Source organism: Ceratotherium simum, chromosome 15 (genome assembly GCF_057802395.1).
Source record: "Ceratotherium simum simum isolate JZ-2026a chromosome 15, ASM5780239v1, whole genome shotgun sequence".
Lineage (NCBI taxonomy): Eukaryota > Metazoa > Chordata > Mammalia > Perissodactyla > Rhinocerotidae > Ceratotherium > Ceratotherium simum.
In genome coordinates this window covers 30,096,042-30,112,664 of record NC_141914.1, presented here as the reverse complement: position 1 = coordinate 30,112,664, position 16,623 = coordinate 30,096,042, and the positions used below count along the sequence as shown (strand labels likewise).

The window sequence follows — 16,623 nt, the reverse complement described above, 5'->3', positions numbered from 1 at the left end:
AGACAGGGAGCACGCTGTCCTTCTTCCCCAGCTTCTGGCTCTTCTCAGGGTTGAACGGCCCCTGTTACTCTCGATGTTCCTCACATGACCTAGTTTCTTGCCCCTCATGGGTTCATCCTCCATTGGACCCCAGTACCCCCACTCAACTTGCTTCTGTCTCTCTGAGAGACAGTCAGAATGGAACACATTCCCCCAGAAAGGTTCTCAGTCTTTTTTTTAATACCTATCTGCTGTCCTTCTGAGTTACTGCCCAACACTAGTATTGTTTGGTGGGAGAGAGCTTCAGGTTTTTTCTCACTTGAGAACACTATATTTATAACTGTCATGGACACCTGTTGTTTTTTGACTACCCAGTATCCAAACAGTCTTCCTGATTTAGAAGAATCCCAAAATAGGTGAGAACCAGAGTGCTGCCTCCCATGACGGAGGCTGGAGGGGAGCAGACATTCACTCTCCACACCTCAGCCCATCGCAGGCTCATGCCTGAGCAGTCGAATCTGACAAGGAAGCACAAAGACAGAGATTGTCAGAGCTTGTCTATGATGGTGGTGGCAGTCAAGAGTTTAGTGGAGAGGCAGCAAGCATCTTGGGGTTTGGCACAACGGGTGAGAACCAGCTTCTGTTGTTTGCAAGCAAGGCCCCCACATAAGAGAACCACGGATGGATGGTGCCCTGTCAACACTGGCTGCTCCTTGGGCAAGTCATCTTCCCTCCCTGCACTTCTATTTGAGTGGATGGCGTGAGGTCCGTCCCAATCGTGATGCACTCGATTCCTGAGTTTTTAATACATTCCTACTGATGATTAAGAGATGTGGCTGAAAGCAAAATGGAGAGAGGTCCGGAATATCAGACAAACTTCTGCCTACCAGTGCTTCAAAACAGTTCTTCAGAAGTCACTCCAAATCCACCTTGAGGCTCTAAACTACGAATGGTTTTCTAAAATGGAGACCAAGGCTGAGTTGAAAAGACTTGTGCCTCTCCCCGCAGTCACCAGAGACTACTGTTTCCATGGCTACCTTGCCCTGAGGCCCTGGATGTGTGTGGTGGCAGGGACAGCACAGGATTTGGAGTCAGGACAACCTGGTCCCCATCCCAGCTCCACTCCCCGATGTTGAGGGACCCTGGGCAAATGGCTTTCCTTTGCTGGGTCTCGGTTTTCCATATGGAAAACAAGGCACTGAGTGATTTTTAAGGTTCTTGTCAATTCTGGCTCTCTGTGGCTCTGAACCCTGTAGGAGCTGTTATATCCCTGAGTTCCTACTTACTGTCTTTTCCCTTCTTTCTGGCTTCTGTATTAAAACTTTACAAGTTTATGAATTGATAAACAAAATGTGATATATCCACACCATGGAATATTATTTCACCATAAAAAGAAACAAAATACTGATATATGCTACAAGAGAGATGAACCTTGAAAACATTAGGCTAAGTGAAAGAAGCCAATCACCAAAGACCACATATGGTATGCTTCCATTTATGTGAAATATTCAGAATAGGCAGATCTATAGTGACAGAGAGTGAACTACTGGTTGCCCAGGGCTAGCAAGAAATGGGTAGTGACTGCCAAAAAGTACAGTTTCTTTTTAGGGTGGACAAAAATGTTCTAAAATTGACTATGGTGATGGTTGCACAACTCTGTGAGTATACAAAAAAACTTTGAATTATACAACTGAAATTGGTGAATTGTATGGTATGTGAATTGTATCTCAACAAAGCTGTTAAAAAATCAGGCAACAAGTTTAAGAGAAATTCAATGTATTTTAAAGCTGTGCTCACGGCATTGGTGCATAGCCTTGAAAATTAAATTCACTCATAATCCAACAATTCCAGGTTATGTGTCTTTGTAAGTCTCTACCTTGATCAATTAACCAAAATTAATTGATTTATTTGAACGTACCTTCTTTAAAATTGCGCCTTCTCAGAAGGTCTAATTAGCAGTCTAATGGATCAGAAAAAGGAAAGATGAGGTCTGACAAGTCTCCACAGTTGATCCCAGGGAGTTCACTGGGGGTAGCTTCTCTTTTCTCTAGACATTTATTAGAGTCTAATGGAAATCTTCATCTGAAGAAGAATTATGGAACAGCGCAAATCCTATTTTAATGTGCACACTGAGCACCTGGGAATCTTATGAACACACAGATTCTAATTTAGTAGGTCTGGGGTGGGGCCTGAGAATCTGCATTTCCAGCAAGCTCCCCTGTATTGCAGATGCTGCTGAACCACAGACCGTATTTCAAGTTGCTGGGCTCCAGGGCTGCACAGTCCAACACGGCTACTGAGCATTTGCAATGTGACTGATCTGAATGGAGATATGATGTGAGTGAATGAGTGAGAGGATGTAAATGACATAAGACTGGATTTCAAAAACTTAGTAACAAAACAAAAGAATGTAAAATAATTTTTACATTGGTTGCATGTTGAAATATTTTGGATACACTGAATTAAATAAAATGTATTATTTTTTAAAAATTATGAGTTTTATTTGTGGAAGATACTGGTAGTCCCCTGCTCCCTGCTTTTATTCATCTTGCCTTCTTCCTTAATAATAGACTTTCAGGTGGGCACATGGTGGTCACCTGGAATAAAGACTACATTTCCCAGCTTCCCTTGCAGCTAGGTGGGACCATGTGACTAATTGCATGGAATGTAAGGGAGTCTTTTGGCTTCCAAAAACCTTTCTTAAGAGATTACAAAAGTGCTCTCTTTGCCTTCTTCTTCTTCATTCCTTCCTCCATCCTGCTGCCTAGAATGCAGAGATATTGTCGTCTCAGACCATGAGGTCAAGGCCATGCACGGTGGACCAACAAAATGTAAACTCCATGATGGCAAGGATTTTTGCCTATTTTCTTTTTTTCCCACTGCTGTAATGCCAGCGCCTAATTGGTGCTCAATAAATATTTGCTGACTGACTGATTAAATGAATGAATAAATGAACAAGTCTGAGTCTCTGATACTAGGGAGGTGATGTCAGCTCTCGACCACCCATCTGAACTTTTACATGAGAGAGAAACAAAGTGCTACTTTGAATAAACCCAAACCTAATCCTAATCAATACAATATTGAAAATATTGAAAAGACCTATCACTGCTTTATGCCATAGAAACTTTACTTAAAATGTTAAGCTAAACCTCAGTAAATCCAATCACATTTTAAATGCACTGTGATTTTCAGCTTTCCAATGTTGTGGATTATTTTACCATGCCGAAATCCATCTATCTGTTTGTTTAATAAGTTGAGGTTTCAATATTTCAAATTTCTAAAACCAAGATATGCCTCTAAAAGTACTTTTTTTTACTAACAATTCAAACCACTGTAGAAATTCAACCTAACGATGTTTTTCCTAACAATCCTAGGGTACAGGTGAGTTAGCACCAAAAAGTAGCATTTTGTAAGACAGAGATGAGCTAATTTCCCTTCCTGATCAACAGAAATTTTCCATTTCATTCTCTGTCCGTTACACTTCACTGCTTCTAAACCGAACAGGAATTTTACATCAGAGTGGTTAGTAATAGCAGATTTTAAGCAAAAGAAAATGTCTTTTTCTGACTTTTTTAAAAAACATTTCATTGCATTCACCCAAGTTTTCAGCCCTGCTGATATCTGCGAAGAACTATGCCTTTATACACTGTTCCCTTAAAGAAAAAAACAACGTAGCTTTGGAAAGGACACCAGAGGACTTAACTCTGATATGCAAAGAAGTGGGAATGAAAGTTCCATCAACACTGTGTGGGGCACGTTGTCCTGGTTCCCTATTCTCAGGGAAGCAAGACAGGCCAGGAGGATTTCAATAAGTCCCAGTGGGCAGGAGGTGAGACTAGGGGCTGGGTTGGGGGTGGAACGGGGAGGGGCAGACAGAGAAGACCAGAGTGGACTGGCCCTGGGTGTTGGCACTTGGGGCCCTTTCCAAGGACAAGGAGAATTACTAGTACCCATCAGCAGGAGCGCAAGGAGAACCCCATGTGATTTTTCACCTTTCCGATTCCTGTAGCCTGGAGGCCTCATTCTTCATTCCAAACTCACCAGGCTTTAAAGCTGTAGGAGGCGAAGTATAAGTTGCTGATCGTGTTTGCTTCGAGACACAGTGACAGGTTCTGCTGGAGGCTCCTGCTGCCGGAAGGAGCCCTCTGTTCTGTGACACAAGAGGGATTCTGGAAGAGCAGTTTCATCAGATGGGGTCCTTAGTGGCAACATCATTTCTCAGGACCAGAAGCCTCATGCTTGCTACTAGAGTTGATCCATAAGCCCAATGACTGGATATTTCTGATATACCAGGGAAGCTTCTAGACAGAAAGCATCTGATATCCAAGTTCCCTCTTAGTTGAAAAAAAAAATTTTTAACATACTATTGGTATGGATTTTCCCGGATCTAAATTCCAACTGAGTGACATACGTTTAAAAACTGTGTTTAAAACTCTGGGGCCGTGGGATTGATTTGTAATATCGTGAAGAGGATGGGAATTCTGGGGGGGTGGGAAGGGGGGAGTAGGTAACAGTATAAAAAAATGCAAGAAATGAAAATGCACATAAGTGAGGTTGATCTGTGAGGCTAGAACATGTGGCAAGCAAAGAAAGCTAAGGGACGAGCCTGGAAAGATCAATGGAAACCAGTGGAGAAGATTTCTGGCTAAGGAAGTGGACGTTGGCCTGTTCTGAATGGGGAGTCACTGAAGATTTTAGAAGCTGAGCAGGCCAGGACCAGAATTGTATTTTGAAACATAAATCTAATAGCAAAGTGGATGGAGTAAATGGATGGAGTAGGGAGCCTCCAGAAGCAGCTACTGTAATAGCACAGGTGAGAGACCGTGACCAGGCAGGGGCATGGAGAGAAGGGGGTGGGGCTGCTGGTCTTGGAATAGGAGGCAGGAAGCCTGATGCAGATGATCTTCAGATTTCTGACTTGTGATCTGGGGAGATGGAGAGGGAAGAGGAGCTTGGGAGGTGGAGGGTGGAGACGAGGAGGTCTGTTTGGGGATGGTTGGGATACCTACAGGAAAGCCACATGGGGACACTTCTGCAAAACTGTCTGGGTTTATATGACCCTACTTTTTCCAGGCTAAGGGGTATCTTTCCATTTATTCTCACAACATCCTTTCCGTGTGTCAGAGGGTAGGAGAATGCTGAGCCCCAATCTGGAACCTGACCCCTCAGCACAGAGACTTTCCGCACTAACACTGCTTCCTTCCAGGGAGCAATTACCACCATTTCTTCAGCACTTACTGTGGGCCCAGCACTGCTTTCCATACAGTTCTATTTATCCCACAACAGCCCTTTAAGGTAGGTCTCACCCTATATCTCCAATGGGCAAGCTGAGAACTAAGACTGAGAAAGAGTAAGTTACATGCCCAAGTTTTCACAGCTGGAAAGTAGCAGAATTGATGTTCAAACCAAGTCTACAAATTCCCCTCAATGAGGTTACACTCAACCATATTATATTGCTTCCAGATGAGGATTAGAATTAAAACCTAACCAGTTCTAAAACGGTTTCATTTGCAAACTCATTCATTCTTGTATTCATTCATTGAACTAACACTGAACTCCTAGTAAGCACGAGGTATAAACATAGTCATCACAACATGGGTGCTGGGGGTGGGGAGAGTGCTGTGGTTGTAGAAGAGTCTTTGTCTTCAAAGAGGTCTAAAGCAGAGGTCAGGCAACTACAGCCTGGGTGCCAAAGCAGCCCCTGCCTGTTTTTGTGAGTAAAGTTTTATTGGAACACAGCCATGCCCATTGGTCTACATAGTGTCTGTAGCTGCTTTTGCACTACAAGGGCAAAGCTGAGCAGTTGCAACAGAGACCAAATGGCCCACAAAGCTTAAAGTATTTGTTATCAAGCCTTTTACAGAAAAAGTTGCCGACCCCTGGTCTAGAGTCAGAACCACAGAGGTCGTAGACTATGATAAAAATCTAGATTATTAAAATAGCACAAATAAAGAGCTGTAGGGATGCCAAGGAGAGTGACTAAAGCCACAGGCAGATTCACCGAGGAGGAGGTTTTTGAAATGGGCTTTGACTAAGAAATGGGCTATTAGCAGCAGACTCCCACCCAGAGTACATTGCTCTTGTGCTCGTACAGTCCAGGATAAGGTACGGGATGCTCAGGCACTTGGAAAGTAATGATCTAAGTTCTCTTTCCAGAGTAGCAGAAGTCATGGCAGTGGCCCTGGCTCTGCCATTGCTGAGCTGCATGACCTTGAGCCAATCTCTTTACCTCCTGGTCCCCAGGTATAGCCGTCTCTTACTAGCCTATCAGGTTGTGAGAAGCAATGTGGGGGGAAAAAATACCTCAGCGACTTGTGAAAAATTTAAATGACCTGTAAATCCTGGGGGTCCTTTGGGTGGTCGGGTCGTATGCACATGTAGACTGCCTTGAGGATAATCACGCATAGCACTTAGAAGCAAAAATGTCAGCCCTGAATGCAAAATTGCCTTTGTCCCCAGCTGAGCACACTCTATTTTTTATTAATTCACTCATGATGCAGCTCGGTAAGTTATGAAAGAGTCCTCCCCCGAGAGGAGTCATTCTTCAAGCTGGGAACGTGTGGACATCCCACCCCAAGAGACTGCAGTGTGCTTTCCCGGAGGTGGAGGCAGCCTGGAGGTTGGAGCCGGTCTGGGTTTATGCTGGAGGTCTGGACCCAAGAGAACACATTTTGTCTGGAACCATCACAAAGGGATCTTTGCATATCCCCAGCCAGCTGGCTCGGCTCTGCTAGACACCGTGTTCCCTGCTCCTTCGCCCTTCCTCCAGGAAGCACCTCCTCTGGCCCAGCCACGATGATGCTTTTCTGCTCACACCCTTGAACCCACGTCCCCAGCCCAAGGGGGAGCCGTTGGCCCTGTCAGTGCGGCCCGTGGCACCTGGCTCGCCTTCCTCCACACTGGGCCAAACCCTCAGACGCAGGAGAAACCAGAGCTCGCTCAGCTGGCCAGCGCCCGGGCTTCCTGTCCAAGTGTTTGTGGCTGGGCTTCCTGCTGACGGAAGGGCGGCTGCGGCTCTCCTCTGACATCCCGAGAGGTGGCTCCCAGGGCCCTGGCCGCCAAGCACGGCCAGCTGGCACCCGGCGCAGGAGCTGCGGCTGCACTCCTGGCAGCTGTCAGACGACATTCACAGGGACACTGGGGTCAGGCCTCCAGAGCCATAAAGGGGATTCCTTTGGGGCGAGAGGAAGCTGTGAATCAGATCAGAAACCTGGGAGCTTGTCCTGGGCAGATGGCCAGAGCATGCCTCACATACACCCCACGCTCCAGGCTGACAGACCCCATGGCTTCACGGAGGCCCACCTCCCTCACCACCTGCAAACCTTCGCCCTGTGTCCCTCTGTGAGTCTCCACCACATAGCTCCCTTCTGCCCCGGGCGGACTGGGAACAGGGCCCAAGCACCCAGATGATAGCCCACCCTGGCTCTGACCTCATGACCTTGAGGAATTTAACTTCATGAAGAATCAGCTTCCCTTTCACAAGTGGAAACTGGAGAGTGAGACTATTTTCTCAGCATACCATGTTTATTTTCCCACGTTTCAAGGGCGGTGACATCGGAAATGGGGTTAGACTTGTTCTATATAGTTCCAGAGGTCAGAACAAGCATGACAGGGAGGCAGAGTTCAGCGTAAATAGGAAAAAACTAACCCACAAAATAGGCTGTCCCAGAAGGTAGTGAGCATCTTGTTCCTAGAGGTATTCAACAGAAATTGTTTGCAGAGACGTTCGAGGGCTGGGCTGTAAGTTCTGTGAGGCTGAGGTCTGTATCCTCTCCATTACTGCTGCAGGACCAGTAACCAGCACCATGCCTGACAAAGAGTAGGTGTTCCAAATATTTGTGGAAGGGAGGGAAGGAGGGAGGGAGGGAGGAAGGAAGGAAGGGAGGGAGGAAGGAAGGAAAACACCAGGGAGGGAAAGACAGAGGGAGGGAGGGAGAAAGGCTGGAAAGGATCATCTTTGAGAAGACTGGAAAATAGATTCCTCCTTTAGGAGAGAGTTTGGACAAGCTGATTCGAATCTAGTTGCCTTTGACTCTATGGTTCTAAGACAAGGATCTTAGATGCCGCTCCAAGAGGCTGCATCAACTCCAACACAAGGCTGAGCAACTCTCCTGTGACAGTGTGTGTTCACAGGCACCACCTTCCTATCTGAGCACTCTGCAGTCTACAAACCCCCTTCCATAAATTCTGTCACTCACTTCTACAGAACCCTGAAAAATGCAGCATCCCCATTTGAAAGACGTGGAGCCTGATGCTCAAGGGTGGTGAGTGGCTTGTCTGAGCTGAGACGATCGTCAGGTCTCCTGATCCTGAGTCCAGTACCCCTCCCAATATGCATGCTAGTCTGTCTTATTGCCTGCCATAGGTCTTTCTGCCCCTGAAGACTGATACTATGGTCTAATTATGATCTTCATTAGAAGCACCAGAGGTTCCCCTATCCTTTGAAAAATTGCAGGAAACAGATCTTCCTCAAAACCGCCCCCAAAAACCAGATCCTCTCTTTTCCCTGCCTCACTCCCAACAGGGATAATGCTTGGGCATTACCATCAATTGCAGTAACCAATAGAGGGTCTGGGACTATTTCCAGAGGCAAGTTTACTTTTCAGGGCCAACCCTCTCGATCACCCTGATCGAGAGAGGCGGTCATTTCTAAAGGTCCCCCTGGTTGGAGATTAGGCAGGTCGTTTGCCTGTGTGCCCTCAGATCCAAGCCGGCCCCTGCCCTGCTCTGCGCCCTCTCACAGGGGCTGACCCCACAGGCCACACTGGCGAGGTCCCAGTCAGCCAGGAGACGGGCAGGAAGAGGAGAGTAGAAACCAGTCTTTCTCCCCATCTCTCCCTTTACCTGGGGGATCACCTCTGGGGTCCCAGTTCCTGCCAGGGAACCTCTGCCAGGGCTCCAGCTCTCTCTGGGTTCAGAAAACACCACCTCCTCTCTTTGACCTTCCAGCCCAGGAATGGTGGCATTTCCCCATGGCTGCTACTCTCATGCTTGTCTTTTACCACGTCTGCCCTTTCATCTCTTCCAGCGCCTTTATAACCACTTTCCCTCTGCTGAGCTTTCTGGAATGGGGTATGTTTTCTGCCTGGACTCTGACTAATTTCCCACCAATGCAGGTCTGTTGAGACCTAGCCCAGAAAGGGTTAAACGGAAGGGAATATGGGACATTCTATCGTGACCACCTTAAGGAGAGTCAAAGAGGCAGGCAGGCCAGGAGGCTCCTGAGGGAAGACCAGGTCTGCCAAGTGCTCTGTGGCTCTGCATGGGAACCAGGCGAACTTCAGTCTGCCCAGCTGTCCTACCACAGGCTCCTTCCCTCTCACGGGGCCCCATCAGCCCGGGCATCCTTGATGCTATGACACAGTTGGTGCCTCTCACGCAAGTGGGCCAGATGGCATGACTCAGCCTCTCAGAGCTCAGAGCAGGCCCAGCGTCCAAGTCCATGTCACCTCCACCCAGGCGGGAGAGGAGGGCTCCCTCAGCGATGTCAGCAGAGAAAGCAGGTGTCTTTCCTCCCCACTCCCAAAACTGCAGCATCTGGGACTCAACGAGAAGAGAGTCACAGACTCTTCCTTTTCCTCCCCCACCGCCAGGGCCCCTCACTCCCTCAGGCAGAGGGGGCCTGACGGGGACTTTTAACAGCCTTGCCCGGGCAGACGCCCAAGGGGAGGCTGCGTCTTCTGAAAATATTATTCATGAGCACAGATCCATCACGTGGAAAGGAGGAAAGCTGGGCCTCACCTTCAGATTTATGTGGACCTACTGCATCTTTGCTGATGAGCTAAGAACTTTCACATATTTTATGTCATTTCATCAGTGTATAATAGGAGAGAATCAGACCCAAAAAAATGCATCAGGCCCCATTCAACGTATCTTTATCGGATACCAGTGGGTACTAGGCATTCTACAGAGATAAGTAAACTATGGTTCCTGCCTTCCAGGGAAGTTAAGAACCTGGGGTCTGGAATCAGCCCGACCTGCCTGGGTTCGAATCCAGACTCCAGCAATTAGTATTTTTGTGACTTTGGACAACTGACTCTTGCCCCGTGAGCCGCAGTTTTCTCATCTATAAAATGGGCATAATAATAATCTCGTCTCATTGAGTCTTTGAAGGATCCAAGTAGGTAACAAGCTTAGCAAGTGCCCAGCACATAGAGAATATTCTTCAACAAATGTTGACTATTATTATTATTTTTTTAATTAATAAATCTAGGATACACGCACAGCCTTATGCTACGTAGCATCCAGGAGTGGAAAAGCATTTTTGAAGGCTATCCCACTACTTCTGTTAATACTGTGAGTTCATCACGAATCCCTCTGACTCCAGAAGACGATAGAACATGGCTCTTCCTTTCTCATATTGGAAGTCTCCAGCAACCCGACCTCAGAGGCATGCCACATGCACTCAGCCCCCCCACAGGCCCTGCCGCCACCCCTCGGAGTCGCCGGATGTCCGGATGTCCGCTGAGGTCCAAGGTTTGGAGTTTCCGGGACTGGCAGGGTCACACTGCGGCTGGGCCATGCCTGGCAGCCCCACCCTTCCTGGCAGCCAGGCCTCCTCCTCCTCTCTGAAAGCCTGCCAGTGCAGGGGGAGGGCGGGCAGAGGGAGAGGGAAGGTCCTGCTCCGACGTTCTCCCTAAGGGAAGCCTGCAGGGGGAGTGGGGAGGGAGCGGGGAGCAGGGCAGACTCTGCTCCACTCCACCCTCACGTCCTGCCAGCCAGAGAATCGAGTCTCTGGAAGTACCAAGTGCTCCTCCTAGTGGGGAAGGAATGATGGGAGAGCCCATTCAGTGGCCCTTTCCCTGCACCGGGATGGGGGGGCGCCTTCACCGGGCCTATCAGGTGATCCCATCTCAGCCCCATCCTACAGCACATCGCAGATGAAAAAGCCCTTTCACATCCAGTTCCTGCAACAACTTGGTGACTTTTCAGGGGGCACATTTTTAACACCCCATTTCACAGATGAGAACACAGAGTCAGTCTCTGGCAGTTAGTCTATGGCAGAGCTGGGACTAGAAACCAGATCTTTTCATTCTAGGTTTTTTTCAGTGCACCATCCCCAAAACAGGCGAAGAGGGAGAAATGGCGACCTTCTTGCCCAGTGCCCACCCCTCACACAAACCACACCACCTTGAGAACGCGACTGGTTCTTTCCTTTGTCCCTGGGTCACAAGAACCTCAGTGTCCCGTGGTAGCCTGATTAAACCCACCCCTTTCCTGCAAGATCGTCCTGCTTTTTCAAACCCCACACATCTCAGGGTCAGTGTTCCCTTCCTCCAGCAGGCTGACCCCGCCATTCTCCAGGAGAATAAGGCTTTCTGCTCGTTGTGGTCAGATCTAGGGTTCAGAAAGTCTTCTTCTGGGGCCACCTCAACCATGCACATGCTGTTCTGAGCCCAGGCAGTTCAAATACTGAGGGATGGGGGTGGAGGGGAATGACTCCAGCCCTGTCAACCCCGGGGGCTCCTGCGTTGGCAGAGATGTGTTGAAGAGGGGCCATTTTGGAGCCACTCACTCATCAATGAGGGGGAGGCGACCCATTCCTTGTCTTTTTCCCTGAAAACAAAGTCCTTCCTTTAAGCTCTCCCGAGACTGGCCTCCTGTTCTGAATGCAGCCACACACGGTCCTTGAGATCCCCAGTTCCTGGGGATGCCTCTGAAGCCTGGCATGGAAACCAGCTGCCACTGGCACCTCTCCTACGGAGCAGGACTGGAGGGGTGGGCCTGGGGTCCCCATCACACAGGGAGGCTCTCCCAGGCCTGGGAGCCTGTTGTCTTCCCGGGGCTGGAGGAGGAGGATGGTTCACTGCCTGCCACCCAGATCCCGCCATCACGCAGAGCTGGGCCTGGGCTCAAGGGCAGGCCAGGCAGGCGGTGATCTATGTTTTCTGGGAAAGCAGCCAGGCCTCATGCCCTCGGGCTTCCGGGTATTGAGGAGAGTGGCAGAGCAGGCACCCGCAGCCCTCAGTTGGCCCACCCCAGGCCCAGCTCTGGTGTCTGGGCAGACAGAGCACTGCAGCAGGAGGGACCACAATACTCAGCCCCTCCTTTGGCTGCTGCTTGGTAAACTACACAGCGCTGCATCGCAGGGAGGAGGGGCATGACCTGAGGCCTCTGGGCCACGTCTCCCTGTGCCCGAGAACCCACAGGAGTCAAGTCTTGGGTTATTTCATTATGAGCACGTCTAGTCCCCCTGCTGGGCCGAGCCATTCCAGGGCATGGGAAAGGCATTTGATTTGGCCTCAAAAACCCTGGGTTCTCTTCCTGGGTAGCGTTGCCATCTACCTTGGACTATGGTCACATCATTTCATCCCGAGCCTCAGTTTCCTCAGCTGTATCACAGGGCAGCAGCCCCTGCTGTGCCCAGCTCCCTGGTTGCTAGAAGCCACAGAGTGTAAGACGCTGCGAAAGCTCCTAAGGCACAACACTCATGTGAGAGCTTCTTGTTGTTATGAAAACCTTGGTGACCTGGTGTGGTTCTTCCATTCTCCACTCGAGGGGAAATGAAGGACAGGGAAGGCGTGAGCCGCTGGCCGGCAGACTTGGGCTCTCCGCAGCCATCCCCTCTGCGGCCCCGGGAGCGCCCATCCCAGGGCCCCTTGTGGCTGAGAATGGACACTTGCTGGCCTAAGGATGGGAGGGGCAGCAGTGACCTGAGTGGAGCCCCAGCATGTGATTCTAGGGGTCTTGGAACCCACCCCCATTTCTCACCAGGTAGAAGGGCCCGCCTGCCTCTCAGAGGACGCCAGGGCCTCCCCTGACCCCTCTCTCCAGCTCCTCAGTGCACACCTGGGAGCCACGTTTCTAGGAAGGTAAACGGTGCTGGGACAGACAGTGAGGAGGGTCAAAACCAGGTCGTAGGAGAAACAGCTGAAGGCAGCTCAACCCCGATGGGGAGAACTATCTTCCAACAGCCAACAGCGCAGGGCAGTCATGGGAGAGGGAACTGGACCTTATCTGACCTTATCTTGGTGGGGGAAGGGCCCTATCGCACAAAGAATAGATGAATCGTGGGCAGCGAACTCCTGGTCACTGGAGGTGTCTGTGCTGGATCGACATGGGAGGCGATTCTATAAAGGGGCTCATTAGGGCTAAGGAAATAGGGGGTCTTCCCCACTTCCCGGGATTCCAGGGTCCCCTGTTCACCACGGGACGCGAGCTTCTCCCTGGTATGAATTAGCAGCGCTGCCGAAGGGGGTTATTTAGAACAGAAGTGCTTGGCCAGAGTGTGTTGCTGGTACCGCCCGAAGCACTGCACATATTGTACGTATTATCCACATGTAGGAGGGGCCCTGGCATCTATCAGGACAGGCAGTTTAATGGGTTATAAATGGTTCTGTTCCCATGTAACCTTCTGTTTACACAAAAAAAGTGTATCTCTCTCCCCTCGCTGTGTAAACAGAGCCCACAAGCGCCTCACACTCACTGCCACGAGGCATGCTGCCTTCCCAGCGCCAGCAAAAGCAAGTCCGTGCGTGAAAAAACCCACCCTGAAACGTGGCAGGTCAATTGTCCGGGGCTGGGTGGTCCCGTGGTTGCCACACATGTTTGGTGCATGGTGTTCACTGGCCACAATCCACACCCCAGTCGCCCCAAGTCAGGAGGGAGGATGGTGCAGGGCGGTGGCCCTTTTCTAGGGGGCCTGTCAGTGATTCTTGAGGCTGGAACCCCTGTGGCTGCCATGGGGCTTCCTATCAATCCAGCCAGCCATCAGCCAGAACCCGGGCCAGCAGCCCGCCAGCTGTAGACCAGCTGTCGGCATGAGGAAAGCCAGCAACCAAGAGTCACAACGGTTGAGGAGCAATCTTCATCTTAAAAGGGGGCCCAGCCCAGACCCCCAGGAAAGTGCAGCTCTTAATGGAAGGGTGCTGGCTTCCTTCAGGCAAACGACTATGGAAGGAGCAGATGATGTTTTATCTTGTTCTCATCCGTACCACGTGCATGGGCATGGCGTGGCTTTGTAGGGCTGGGGCTGGTCAGATGTCATCCAGAAGAAGTAAAGCAGAGTACCCAAGAGGAGCTGGAGTCCAAGAGACAGAAAGCATCGTCCCCAAGGCCTGATCCACAGCAAGTCGGTGGTGGAAGCAGACCCAGAGCCCCATCTTCTGAGTCACCGTTCTCTTTCCACCCAGCCCCGCTCCACGTGAATTGCAGGGTTAAGGAGGGAAAGATCCTCTGACACCTGCTGCCTCTGTGACCCACCTCATGTGGTCCTCTCCCTCCCGCCCTCCCTCCTCTTCAGACCTTGGTTCCAGCAAGTTTGCTCCTACCGCACACTTGCTGAGCCCTTGGCTTGAATGCCCTTCCCCAGCTTCTGTGGCCGGCCTTAGCTCCAAAGTCGCCTCCTCCAGGAAGCCTTCTCTGATCGCGAGCTCTACATCACTGCCCAGTATTAATTCTTTGCAGAGAACTACCTGCTATTTTCTTGATTATTTATGCATGTATGTGTGTATGTGTTTAATCTATCTCCTCCCAATAAAATTTAAATACCAGTAGATTAGGGACCAGGTAGGTACTTAACAAATACAGTTGAATGATCAAAAGAGAGAATTTCTTTTTTAATTGCAGACAGCCCAGAGTTGGTGGAGATATAGAATATTTGTGGAGATATTGTTAAATCTTATGTTTGGAATAATCTGGGAGTTTCCCTCAGGTGACTCACAAGGTCCCTGCACTCTTGGCCAGAACCTCCAATGTAATCAGGGTGCTTCATGGTCACAGACTCTCACGCCTAACAGGGAAAAGGACAAAGCATTTTCCTGGTCCCCTAAGGAGCAAATGGGATTTTCTGAGAATAACCCTTCTTTGTTTTCCTTCTCACTTGCAAGAAGGAAAGCTTAGGAGATGAGGTTGACAGCCAGCTCTCCCCTCCCTCCCCCTCCCTCTCCTCCCACCTTCTGCCTCCTCTCCCTCCATCCTCCTCCCTCCCCTCCCTCTCCTCCCACCTTCTACCTCCTCTCCTTCCATCCCCCTCCCTCCCCCTCCCGTAATTGCTTCCCTCCCTTCTTCCTCTCCCATCCTGAGTATTTGTCATTCTCAGCTTGTGGCAAATTGCTTTTCACCTTTGAAAACCAAGAATGGTTGCTAACCAAGACAGCCTGGAAGTTTTTTGCAAGCAAGGGGTGTTTAGAGATAGAAAACACTATTGATTGCCCCCCCCCCCAATAGCAGCGTCTCTGAAATTCAATTTACAAAGCGCTTCTGGGCAGCCTGTGAGGCCAGTACTGCTCGCAGAACGTCCTAGTGATGCCGGGGCGGGCCCTGCCTCTGAGGAGCTCTCAGGCCAGTAAGAAAGAAATTATTTTGACCCATACATGTTTTTATTAAGTGCTTACTAAATGCTAAACACGGGGTGGCCCACAGTGACTGAGGAATAGGCCTGCCCTTGAGCAGCTCGTCATAGTGTGGAGAAGAAATTCTGACAGTTTCAGTGCTCCGCGTTGGGTTCTGTGGAGGGAGAAGTGCAGAGGATAGGAGAGGGCGGCAAGTGCTAAGGGAGCAGACATGGAAGTCAAGCTTCAAGGGAGAGGCGGGAGTTCACCGGGACAAGGTGGGGGATGGGGGGTGGAGTTAGATGGAAGGGGCTTCAGGCAGAGGGACAGCAGGTACAGAGCTGGCACGAGCTTGCTGGGTCCAAGGACTGGAAGGAGACTGGGGGAAGGAGGGAGGGAGCAGACACATGAGGCGGGGTTGCAGAGGCAGGCAGGGAAAGCGCGGAGGACAGAGGCTGGGAGGTTTGCAGAATGGCGAGTGGTCTATTGCAACAAGAAGCTAGGGAAAGTGTAAGTGGACAATGGAAGAGTTTAGACTATCACGTAAGCAATGGGGAGCCCAGGAGAGAACTGCTTAGGGGGGAAGCGGGGAGATGGCATTGGGGAGATCAGTTTGGAGGCTGTTGCCACGGTGACAGACAGATGACAAGGGCCACACAGAGTGGCAGGGGGTGGGAGGGATTGATGACTACAATAATGATGACATGGTCTTTCCATTCCTCCCTCCCACCACCTCACCAAGCCCCCTCTTCAAGTGCCCTCTCAGACCCTGTTCCCAGATCCTCCGCTCCACTCCCCCTCTGCCTCACTGCTCCGCATTGAAGATGGTGTCAGAAGACAAGAGCTTCTGGAGAATACACACATTCAGATATGAGGAGAGAAATGGGTCTGAGAAGCCGGAACAGCTCAGCCTGAAAGCAGTGGCCCATAAGGTACCTGGCTGATCCAGAAGATTCCCACCCCCTCCCATGTCCGTGCATGCACCTAGATGATCGCGTTTCCTGAAATTCTACAACTGGAAATGAACTAGAGGAAGACAATCCTCCTTGAAAAAGTCCAACCTGACTTACACCTGGGAAGCCGGGGGTACCCTTGGCACTGGGAGACGCAGTTGATCGTGAAAACTTTTTTTCTGTGAGAAAGCGCACCCCCTGCTCCAGTCAGAAGATTTACAACCCTTCGGTCCATTGGTGTGTTGGGGCTCCTGGATTCACTTGGTTGGGTGAGAGGCAGCCGGGAGTGGTAGAAGGAGCACACGCTGAGCAGCCACCGGGCCTGTGTTCCAGTCTACGCTCTGCTACTGCGTGGGTCCCTTCACAATCTGGGCCTCAGTTTCCTCATCTGTAAAACAGGGGTCAGAGTGGCTGGCAGT

At 50.2% G+C, this 16,623-nt stretch overlaps 1 pseudogene; it reads right to left on the bottom strand.

The window, feature by feature from the left end:
- Nucleotides 1-6,709: 6,709 nt before the first annotated feature.
- On the bottom strand, nucleotides 6,710-10,045 carry LOC147915160 (uncharacterized; annotated as a pseudogene).
- Nucleotides 10,046-16,623: the final 6,578 nt, after the last annotated feature.